Source organism: Diceros bicornis, chromosome 25, assembly GCF_020826845.1.
Source record: "Diceros bicornis minor isolate mBicDic1 chromosome 25, mDicBic1.mat.cur, whole genome shotgun sequence".
Lineage (NCBI taxonomy): Eukaryota > Metazoa > Chordata > Mammalia > Perissodactyla > Rhinocerotidae > Diceros > Diceros bicornis.
Window position 1 is genome coordinate 34,502,036 of NC_080764.1, and position 12,794 is coordinate 34,514,829.

Here is a 12,794-nt window from a genome sequence, read left to right on the forward strand (position 1 = left end):
GACAGACAAGATCCCTGCCCTTATAAAGCTTATAATTAACAGGATAAATGACATTAAATATGTATCACAAAAGCTCTCAACATATGTCCACATAAGTGACTCTCCAAATTAATCAACACCCTTCATTCCTACAGCAACACGTAGCAACTTATATCTATAAGAGTCTGAACACTTGTGGCTAGGAGGCTTGTATCTGGCAAGAATGTATAATTCTGCTCTCTTTACTTGGGTTATATGCCTACCAAGATTCAAATGAGTGTGATCACAAGTTTGTTTGTCTAAGATGTTCTTGTTATAGTAATTTCTTACTTTCATGAATATTATATAGACTAAGAAAATATGAATACAAAATAAATATGGTTTTGTTTCTATGAAATTCTGATCTAGTATTTAGAAAATCTTAAAGTTTAGTTGCTAAAATTATTACTATTACATTATATGAAAGTGTTTGGAAAAATAGTGAATGTTTGGAAGGCATATGGCCTCAGGATTTTCTGATTTAAATTTTTCTTCTACCTAAAATTAAAAGAAACTGGAAGTTATAGTATATTCACATTGGATGTTTTTAGTTGGTAGAGATTACATGGAACTCTAATCAGCACACTGTTGCCAAAAGAAAAATACTTAGCTATAAACTGAAGAAAAAAAACCTGCAAAGTGCACTTACATGGTCTAAACAAATGTCTAATTCGTGCATATATGATTGTTCATCCTTTCCTGTTTTACTCCACTATTTATTTTGAATTAATTAGTGTTTGGTAATAAGAGGGTTTCTATTGTAATTAAATGATGATAAGCATGAGGGATAAGAGAGAATTATGAAATACTTCCCCCTAGGAAATGCGATTTCTTTTCTTGTATGATTTTGGCAGGTTTTCTCAGGCTGGTTTAAACTTCAGCCTCTAGCTATATCTTAGAAACAGGTGAAATCACCACTACTAAAAGAAGAACCTCTAGAGAAGGTTTGCAAGGACCACATTAATTATTTTTTTTAATCTATCTTCTCAAAGAGAAAATTTATATATATACATAAACACACTTCCAAATCAGGAAACTAATGGGCATTTTTATCTTTAACTATTATTATTTAAGTACCTTTCTATATTCTATATTTAAAAATTTTTTTTTATAAAAAACAATCTATTGTATTGTACAGTGTTGGTTTATGTTTCACAACCCTGGATAATGTATTTATGTGTATCTATGTTGTATTTTACTTTAGTCACACAAACATTTTTTGTACTTATAGTCACTGCATTTTGATTAGATGATACAAGTACATTTATTTATGTTTGAGCCCTCTTAAGTGTTTTGAAAACGTGTTTACTTTTAGTTCAGCCACATAGTTCAGTGCAATATTTAATGTTGGTTATCGTAGATTCAATAGGTACAAAGAGGATCAGATTGTAAACATTTTGAGGCAGCAATGCCTTAGCACAAAGTGTTGAACATGCTTTGAATTCTATATAGTGATATACTGTATCTCTACAGAACTGTCAGGGTGAAGAAAAGGCGTGTTGCAACAGTTATAAACATATCACACACAGACATTTATTCAGACAAATAGAGATGTACCTGGTGTCATTTTAAAGCTCAACTATTTATGCCCTTGGCTGATAGCTGAAAACAGAATGCATTTGTAGCTCAGAGTTTCAAAAATGTAAAAACAACCAATAAACAGTGCATTGCCAATGGTGAGTGTATCAGGATTAGCATAAGCATATGAAATACTGATAGTTGTTATTATTATTTGATTTCACATTTAATCATTATTAATAAAAGCTAGAGCAGTTAAGAAGAACCAAGCTTATTCCATTGTGAAGGGTTTTTTTAAATCTTTTTTTCATTCTCTCATTTTCTGTCTTATTCATATAGAAAATATAATCAGTATTTAAAAAACTGCCAAATTTGTATAGTATTTCTCAGAAGAAACAGTAATTTATAAGGAAGATAATGGAAATTGATTATATATATAATTTCCACTTCTGTCCGTAATAGAACTGATATTGGATAGCTCTCCCACTGTCAACTTGTCAACCAGACAAAGCAGGTAGAGGAACAGAGCTTAGAATATGAAAAACAGACAGCACAGGATTGTGAGAAACATAAGAGATGAACCTCACAATTGTCTCTGTTTTCTGCCTGGAGGAACTTTCTTGATCATGGGACAGGACATAGAGATGGAATCCAAGTAAAGCATGCTGGCCTCATGAGGCTGAAGACTCAGAGATGAGAGTTTTACCTTGATGAGGTGTTTGGGATTGGTCATGTAGGGGACAGAAGGAAAGCTCGAGGGCTTTGCATAGGGGTGCTTTTATGTCTTTTGCCAAAGACTGAGCTGCACACGCTCTGGGTAAAATTCTGCAAGATTTTGCCTAGAAAAAATACTGAGCAGAACACACCAGATATAACAAACCAGATTTCATCTGAACACCTTTGTCATTTCACTGAGACTCCAGAAACGAGACACAATCCAGAAAAGCCTTTATAGAAGGCTTCCATAGTCTTAAAATAAAGGTTACTCTAGAACCACAGTAAAAAAAGCTGAAAAACAAGACTAGAATAAACAAGGTGATGTATCAGCAGGTTAACTGCTTGCTAGAAAAAAACTCAATCCTTTAAAAGAACACAAAAGAATCAGATTCTCAACAATACAATATCTACAATGTACAATGTACAATAAATATTTACTAGATATCTGAAGAAACAGGAAAATGTGATTCAAAACCAAACAAACAAGAAAAAAATTTATTTGAAACACACACAGAGATGAAATGTCAGAATTAGCTGCTTTAATATCTTAGTTTGCTAATATAAATGAGGATGTAGAGAAAAATCTAAATGTAATGAATGAATAGAAGGGAAATCTCAGTAGAGGAATGGTAACTGTAAAAAAATGAACTAAGTGAAAACTCTGGACCTGAAAACTACAATATATCCAAAATGAAAAAAAAAAGCCCTGGCTGGGCTTAACAGAAGATATTTTAAAATATATTATCAGTCAATTTGAGGATAGGAAAATAGAAATCACTGAAACCAATGCACAGAGAAAACAAATTAAAAAAAAATAAAAGACACTCAGAGACCTGTGGGACATTATCAAGTAGCCTAATATATGTGTCGTTGGAATCCCAGAAGAGACAGGAAAGCTTATGTGGCAAATAAATAAATAACGGCTGAGCATATTTTTGAATTTGAGAAAAAATAACAATGTATATATTAAAGAATCACAAGAAACCCCAAGGAAGATCAAGTCACAAAAAGCCACACATAAACATAACATAGTCAAATTACAGAAAGCTAAGTATATAGTACATTTTAAAAGCAGACAGAAGGGAATAACATACTACCTGCATGAAGAACAATAATGATGGCCTATAAAAAACAATGAAATAACTTAATTAAAGGCTAAGGAAAAAAATTTTTGTTGAAATAGAATTCAAAGTACAGAAATAATTATCCTTCAAATATCATTAGAAACAAAGGCAACATAAAGATATTTTCTGATGAATAAAAGTGTGGAGAAGCCACCACCAGCAGTCCTACACTAGATGAATATTGAAGCAGATTAGTTAGGCTAAATGATAATGATACCAGATGGAAATAAGAGTCTATACCAAAAACTAAGAGGGCTGAATATGGTAAACATATGGCAAGTGTAAAAGTATTTTTAAAATGAACTTTTGAATTTCTTCAAAAGATGATTGTATAAAATAATATACTGAAAGAGAGAGAGATGAGCGGGGGAAATGTGTGATGACAATTGCATAAGGGACTAGAAGGAAAATGGATGTTTACCAACATAAGTTTTTTAATTACGCATTAAATAGCCCTCAAGATAGACTACTGTGATAAATAGAGGACACATATTGTAATTCATATGGAAACCACAAAAAGCAGGGAGGGACACAGTGAAAAAAACAATAGACAAGACAAAATGGAAGAATAAAATGTACTCAACCCAAAAGAAGGCAGGAGAAGAAGAAAAAAAAGAACTGATGGGACAAACAAAAAATAAATAGTAAGATAGTGAACATAAAACCATGACAATAATTATGTTAAATGTAAATGGACTAAATAGTCTAATTAAAAGACAATGATTGCCATAATAGTGGGGCTGGCCCAGAGGCATAGCTGTTAAGTGCATGCACTCCGCTGCTGGCGGCCCGGGTTTGGATCCCAGGCACACACCGATGCACCACTTGTCAGGCCATGCTGTGGCAGTGTCCCACATAAAGTAGAGGAAGATGGGCATGGATGTTAGCCCAGGGCCAATCTTCCTCAGCAAAAAGAGGAGGATTGGCATGGATGTTAGCTCAGAGCTGATCTTCCTCACAAAAAAAAAAAAGATTGCCATAATGGTTAAACAAAGAATGACCCAACCATATGCTGTTTATGAAAGTCACACACTAAATATAAAAGCACAGAAAGGTTAAAAGTAATAAGATAGAACAAGATATGTTTTGTAAACACAAACCATAGCAAAGTTGGAGTGGCTTTAATAATGTTAGACAAGGTTAACTGTAGTATAAAGAGTATTAACAAAGATTATTTTAAAAGTCATTTCACAATGATAAATGGTCAGTTTATCAATAAGGCTTGGAAATCCCAAATGTATAAACTAGCAGTAGAGGTTCAAAATATAAGTAGCAGTTATGGACAAAATGACAAGAAAGAAATAGACAAATCTATACAACAAAATCTAAAATATATAAATCATGAAAAAAAATTTAAATATTTTTTATATAAGAATATTTTTGAAGGGATACACAAGAATCTGTTAACAAAGCTTTATTCCTGGAATGGCAGGTCATGGGTCCTGAATGGAAAAGACAGCTTTAATTTTCATTGCATATAGTTTTATATTTTTCAAATATTTCACAATGTACAGGCTTCATTTTATAATATAAATATAGTTAATAAAAATACATCCTTCCGGGGCCGGCCCGGTGGCACAAGTGGTTAAGTGCGCGCGCTCCGCTGCGGCGGCGCGGGGTTCGCTGGTTCGGATCCCGGGCGCGCACCGACGCACTGCTTGGCAAGCCATGCTGTGGCGGCGTCCCATATAAAGTGGAGGAAGATGGGCACGGATGTTAGCCCAGGGCCCTCTTCCTCAGCAAAAAAAAAAAAAAAAAAGAGGAGGATTGGCGGATGTTAGCACAGGGCTGATCTCCTCACAAAAAAAAAAAAAAAAAAAATACATCCTTCCCCTAAAATAATGGTTTCCTCATCTTATATAGGACTGACTATGTTTTTTTTCTTTTTTCTATATCAACTAACATTTATTATGGAATTATTATGTGTTAGTGTATTAGTTTCCTATTGCTGCTATAACAAATTACCACAAACTTAGTGTCTTAAAACAACACAAATTTATTATCATATAGTTCCGGATGTCAGAAGTTTACAGTAGGTCAGCACAGCTGTATTCCTTCTAGAGATTCTAGAGGAGAATCCTTGCCTTTCCCAGCTTCCAGAGGTTGATGGCATCACTTGGGCAGTGGCCCTGCATTACTCCAACCTTTGCTTTCATCCTGAGCCTTCCTTCCCTGACTCTGATCCTTCCACATCCCTTTTCTCAGCACCATAATCCAGAATAATCTCTTTACTCTTAACCCTTATACTATACTATACCATTATACTATATACTCTCGTTAATATTATCATATTACTTTTAAGCATAGATAATTTGTGGTATTATATATTGACTGTCATTTTAATTTTCAAGTGATGCTTACTACTTCTTCTGAATAGTACACATAATATTATATTAAATTAAATCAAGATGAACGAACTGTTGACTACAGGTTACCTTTGTTTTCCTCGAACAACATTATCAACTCCTAGAAACAGCTTCAGTTCCCCAACATCCAAGCAGCCATGCCAAAATGTCTGTGAGGCCCTTCCCATGTTAGGCCACATTTCATCCAATCTTTGCTCTCTGATGATCCAAGGCTTTTCTCTTAAGAGGAGCTTTTGTAATTCTGTAACTGTTTGCTTTTCTCACATTCTTCTTTTCACAGAATGATGTTAACTCTCAGGCAGAAATTGGTTTTCAAGCCCACTTATATGTTCTGGCAAGTTTGGAGGCAAACAACTGACTCCAAAGTTATTTTTCCTCTTAATATAATAGGAAGACTCCAGCAAGTCTGGGTACATGAAACGGACAGAGGATGGCTAGCCCTTCTTATGTAAATACAGGTTTTGCTTCTCATTCAGTCCCTGAAAACTCACTTTTAGAATATTCCATTTTTAAATCTGCCAAGGAATTTTTGCTTATGGTTGGCTAGTCTTTTTACATCATTATTTGTTGCAAAACTTCAGTAGCCAAGTAAACTTGCGATGGTTTACTCTATGATACTGATGTAGTTTGGGAACTGCCCACATTGCTCTACATTATGTGGAACTCATATTCATATTTACTGCTAACTTCTAGCACAATGCCAGTTTTATCAACAGGAGGCTTATATATACTGTCATTTAGATAATAGCCACTTTTAAAAACCAGAATATCTTGACTTCAAAAAACTATTGAAGTCTTTGAGCTTTAGTGGTGCGTGAATGTTTTGTTGAATTAAAACTATTTGTGGTTATCATGATATTTTGGAATTATTGGGATCTCACTACTAGGCCCTCTTTTCTTCTCATTGTGTAGTCACTCTAGGTTATTATATGCAATTTATATGCTGATGAATCTCCAAATTTGGACTCCAACTCTAATCTCCTTTCTCTGGGTTTCATACTCATATATTCAATTTTTACTCAAAATTTCTGACTATGTATCACACATAAAATTTAACATGCTTCCTATATATATTCATCTTTCATTGTTTTCTATCATAATAAATGGTATCACTCAATCATGTTGCCATAAACCTGGGAAGCAATATTGATATCTTCCTCTTTTAAATATATTAGATTAACAAATATTTACATACTTCTTCTTATGTTCTAGTCCTTGTTCTAAGAGCTTTACCTTTTAATCTATTTAATTCATATAAAGTACCAATGAAACAGGTACTATTACTGTTTTCATTTTATAAATGAGGAGACTGAGACACAGAAAATTTAAGTAATTTGTCCAAAGTCACACTGTTGATAAATAATGAAGTCAGGATTTGAACCCAAGCAATCTAGCTCAAGAATCTGTGCCTTTAACCAGCATGCTATGCTATATCCAGGAAACTAATCTTGCCAAGTCTATTTTTCAAATATTTTTCCATCTTAATTGCCAACATGCTATCTGCTCCACTAATATCTCCTGTTTGGACAACTACAAAAGCCTCTTAACTCACCCTTTCTTTCCTTTGTAGGGAAATAGGAAGTGATTAATTGACAATTAGTATTTAAGAAGAGTTTTGTCATTGTATATGCAAAAGAAAGTCATTATCAGGCTAACCTGAGATCAGATTCCCTGACTGCCATTTGTGCAATGATTGCATGGATTTATTTCAGATGTCATCATTGCATTAATTCCTTACTTGGGGATTGTTTGGTTTTGAAAAGATAAATAAACTCTTAGGTATCTTAGATGAAGGAAGATTTTTTAAAAATAATGCAATTCTTAATAGTATGATGGTTCCTCAAAAATATTAAACTTAGAATTACCATGTGATCCAGCAATTCCACTTCTGGTATATATCCAAAAGAATTCAAAACAGGGACTCAAACAGATATCTGTACACCAATGTTGATAACAGCATTATTCATAATAGCCAAAAGATGGAAACAATTCAATGTCCATTGATAGATAAATGGATAAATGAAATCTGATCTATATGTACAATGGAATATTCAACCTTAAAAAGGAAGGAAATTCTGACAGATGCTACAACATGGAATGAAACTTGAAGACATTATACTAAGTGAAATAAGCCAGACAAAAAGAAAAATATTGTATGATTCCACTTACATGAAGTACCTAGAATAGTCAAATTCATGTTACTTTCTAGTAAAATAGCGGTTACCAGGAGCTGGGGGAAGAAGGGTATGGAGAATTATTGTTTAGTGGATACAGAGTTTCAGTTTGGGAAGATGAACAAATTCTAGAGAGGAATAGTGGTGACGGTTTTATAACAATGTGAGTGTACTTCATGTCACTAAAGTGTACAACTAAAAATGGTTAAAATAGTAAATTTTATGCTATGTATATTTTGCCACAATAAAAAAAAATACAATTCTTATGGAAATACAAGAATAGTTGAACGACTCTTTCAAGAAGGGAAACTAGGGTAGCCCCCAAAACATAAACGGCAGAACTTTATTGACCTTCAGCGTAGTCCTTCTCCTATTAATATAGCCTAGATACCACCTCTTAGCTCAAATATTCAAATATCTACCTGTGGGCAAAGAGTCTTCAAGAAAGTGGAGTCATTTTGCATCAGGGAGGTAGAGCCATTTGCAAGGCAGTTCCTCTAAGAAAGAAATGAGGAGCTAAGCAGAAAATAATGGAGATCTTGAATACAACTGGCAACCAGGCAAAAAAATTGAGTTGGAGAATTTATAATTGAGTTAACCCTGAGAAACTGCCTTTGTCCTAAGTAGCATTGACTGAAATGTACTAACACCTACATTTTATGATTGTAGTTAATTGGGACTTTTTTGACTACTGTCAAGAAATGTCAATAACTCTTAGGGAGTAGAGGTAAACTTGCCTAACTAATCAACAACAAAAAAATTCAGAAAAAATCTTGTTTAAATATTTCTTGGAAGTAAATAGAAATAAACCCTATATCTCAATATTAAAATACAGAGAAATATACAGATAAGACCTATACAAAGGTATTTTAAGGTGTTGAATGATACAAAATTTTAAAGCTGTTCTTTCCAAAAAGGTACAGTATAAGAACTTTGTGCTCTACTTTGCAAAATGTTTTTTTGCTCATCTTTTGAAGAGCTCATGATTATCTGCTAAAGCCTCAAAACAATTAAATAAAATGGCATGGAGTGAGTAAAAACTTAACATGGTGTGAGAACGAAAAAAGATATATATATGTATATATATGTGACAGAATATATACAAAAGGCAAGCGTGGTGTGTATGTGTGTGGGAAGTGGAAGTGGTGGTTGAGTGGGGGACTACAATATTTTCTCCACTAGTTTTATAGGCAAAACAATAAAACAAATAAAACTCATGCACACACAACTTGCTTTTTGTTTAAATGTATATAACATTTAAGAAGAAAGTTTGTCACTTTATTTCTCTACAAATGTCTTTTTATTTGATGAGGAAGATTAGCCCTGAGCTAACATCTGCTGCCAATCCTCCTTTTTTTGCTGAGGAAGATTGGCCCTGGGCTAACACCCATGCCCCTCTTCCTCTACTTTATATGTGGGATTCCCGCCACAGCATGGCTTGATAAGCAGTGCCTAGGTCCACACCTGGGAGCTGAATCTGTGAACCCCGGGCCGCTGAAGCGGAGCGCACAAACTTAACCACTATGCCACCAGGCCAGCTCCTACAAATGTCATTTTTTTTCAGAAAAATAACACATATAGATAAGAACTGAACTAAACAATAAAAATAAATTTATTGACATTAGAGCACAAGGACACATATATATAGTTAAAATAATTTCATTTGTTTGAGCAATAATACCAATTAAATAAGTAAAATAAAATATTTTAGTAAAATTGTACCTTCTTTTTACTAATGTTTTTAACAAACACTTCAAAAATCTATGAGTCCTTAACTAAAAATATGGTAGATATCAGGTTTAAAAAGGAAGAAAGATCTCAATATATATTCTCTGAAGTGAGAAAAAAATACTTCGTATATCAAGCACTTTCCAAATACAATTTTATCTATCTACATGAGCAACATTTTGACATAGTAACAGTTTTTTTTTGTGATGAGCCTGTTGAATCTAATATAGGAAAAAGTGTGCTATGAAGAAACAAGGTTTGGAGAGCCAGTCAGGAAGTCTAGCTTCCTAATAAAGATGTCTTTAGCTATAAGACTTTGAGCTAGTTGACTAGAAATCCTGAATTCTGTTTTTCGCATATGTAATATATGTAGTCTGAATGAGACAGTGAAATTAATCATTTCTAAGTCCCCTAGCCGCTCTACAATCCCATAAGTCTATATGACTAATATAAACATTCTCCTTATGACTAAAAGTACTTATAATTCAAGACTGACATATGTAGCCATCTTTCTAAGCGTCTTCTCTAAAGATATCCCTTGATACTTCAGAGTCAGCTACACCAGCATAATCTGGGAGTGTCACTATGGGTTTCAACATATTTTAATCCCACCAAAAATTATATCTGTCCAAATATGACTGACCATCATGAGAGACTATGTTACTCATATTTTGGTGAGAAAAATTACTCCAGAGACATTCAGGAATTTCATTGTCTGTTTTTAATAGATATGTTTGTGTAATTTTATAAATTTCACAAGTAAAACCCCAGTTCTAAGGCCTGAACAACCTCTCTCCCAAGACAAAGAAAAGTCCAAATTTTCTCCTTAAAAATATTTTCATCTCTACTCTGCATCTAATCAGTTGGATGCCTAATATTGACAATGCCTATTATTGGTTTCTAATGCATTTGGATTTCTTTATATCTTTCAGTTCAATTTTATAATTTATTTAGTCCCCTATCATTGAGTTATTGCATTCAAATGCACATACAAAATGTTTGAAAAGACAGCTCGAAAATAAAAAGATAATAAACATAAGATTTTATTTAAAATGCAGAATAACATTTTATTTGGCTCTCTGAAAACACATAGATCTAGACCCATATTTCTGATTTTTGGTTTTACCTGCCAGTTTATGGGTTATTTCACAACCTCAAGTTACTTTTGAAACAAAATTTTTTTCACCTATATATAGCAAGGTAAAATTCAATGTTTTAACAGAAAATATTATATAAAACATAATCTTTTAAGCGAATAACAAAGTTTTCACAACCAACATAACCAGTTCAGAATAAATTTGAGAACTATCCAATATGGAAATTCAATGGGTCAAACTTTGAAAGTACAAATAATAAGTAAGACATTTTAGCAAAGGTTATAAATATATTAAAATGGCTTATCTTTCCTCTAATTCTGACACCACATAGAAATTACTTTCCAAAAGCATTATAAAATGGAAATTATATGAAAAATTAGGAAATTAAAAATAAATAACTATGTTATGCGAAAGACTTGAAGCTTATAGGCACATTCTTTATAGTATACCAAAAAGTCTAGACATTCATTTAGTCTACAGAAACATCTTGAATGCCTAACCCAGTAAGCAAAAGCAAACAGAATGTCTGCTTTCAAGGACCTTATATTCTAATGGAAGATACAAACATTTAAAATGTCACAGAAATAAATCTATTTATTGCAATTATAAATGTAACAAAAGAAAGGTACCCGAGCTATGAGAGGATATAACAGGAATTTGACTTAATTAGGGACATCAGAGAAGGCATCTTTGAAAAAGGGATGACTGATCTGGGATGAGTAGAGACACCTAGATGAGGAAGGAGATGGAGTGGGTAGACGAGTATTTAGACAGAATAGAAAGCATGTGTGAAAGGCCTGTGTCCAAAAGATGCAACATGTTGACGAGTGAATAATAGAAGGTTCCAATGGCTTTAAGTGTGATAATAAGGAGTAATATGAAAAGAAGAATGGGGAAAGGGCATTCCATTCAGAAGAAACAGTCTGGGTATACAAACAGGCCCTGTAGCAAAAGCAATTATGGCAAGAAATGAGACTAAAATCTGTCGTTTGAGATGGAGAAGAGAGAGAAGAGTGAGGCCAAGAAGGCTGGTGGGAGGTGAGGCTCGAGTGATTGGGGCCAGATCAGACAGGACATTGTAAATCATACTAGGGAAAGTCCCCCTAGTTTTATTTCAAGAACAACAAGAATCCCTGAAGGATTTTAAACAAGGCACGGAGGTGGTGGGGTTGGGATGTTAAGGGTTTGGTACGTTTAAATTACATGTCCCATTCTCTGTGATTCTTACTCCCCTCCAGCGCAGATCCAACACTCAAGTACAACACACTTCTGGTATGCCTCTCAATTAATCATGAACTCTATTACATCTAATCAATCCAAGATGACTCAGAAGATACTTGAGTGTCTTGATATGCTCCTTGGTCTTGGTTGTGAATATTGAAAATCAATACAGTACTACAGATACACAGGTTGCAAAATACCAGTCTGAATCAGTCACAACATTATTATATATATCTTAAAAGTTGTTTTTCTCAGGAAATTGCATCTAATAGCTTGCTGATTTGTTCTGTTTCTAGTAATACAAGTACAAAACAAACATTTGACATTTCAGCCTTCTAAGTAAACTTATGTTTATCTTAACTGACCAATAACAAAGTCAGTCTACTATATTTTATTTAATGTTTCAAGTTCTCCCTTGACTGAGAGTTCTTTGAGACCAAAATATAAGTCATTTTCATGTTTATATCATAGCAATTAAGGCAATATCAGGCTATCAATATTTGTTGATTGAATGAATGGAAATAAAATTGACACAATTTGCTTCATATATGTTCTGCTACAATATCTCACTAATTCTTAAAATGTCAAATCAATTCAATAAATATTTAATGTGTGTACTCTGCACAAGAAAGTGTTAGGCAAGTATCTATAAGTGCCTCACAACAGTTTTCAGATGTTACTACTGAAGACAGAGTTTTGTTGAGAACTATCATAGTTTTACCACATGCCCCATTGACCCTCCTGGTTGTGTTGAATGCTTATGAGTAGTTATAAATGCTCTTTAATGAACAAGCCTCCCTCTTTAATTAAAACAAAAAATATACATATATT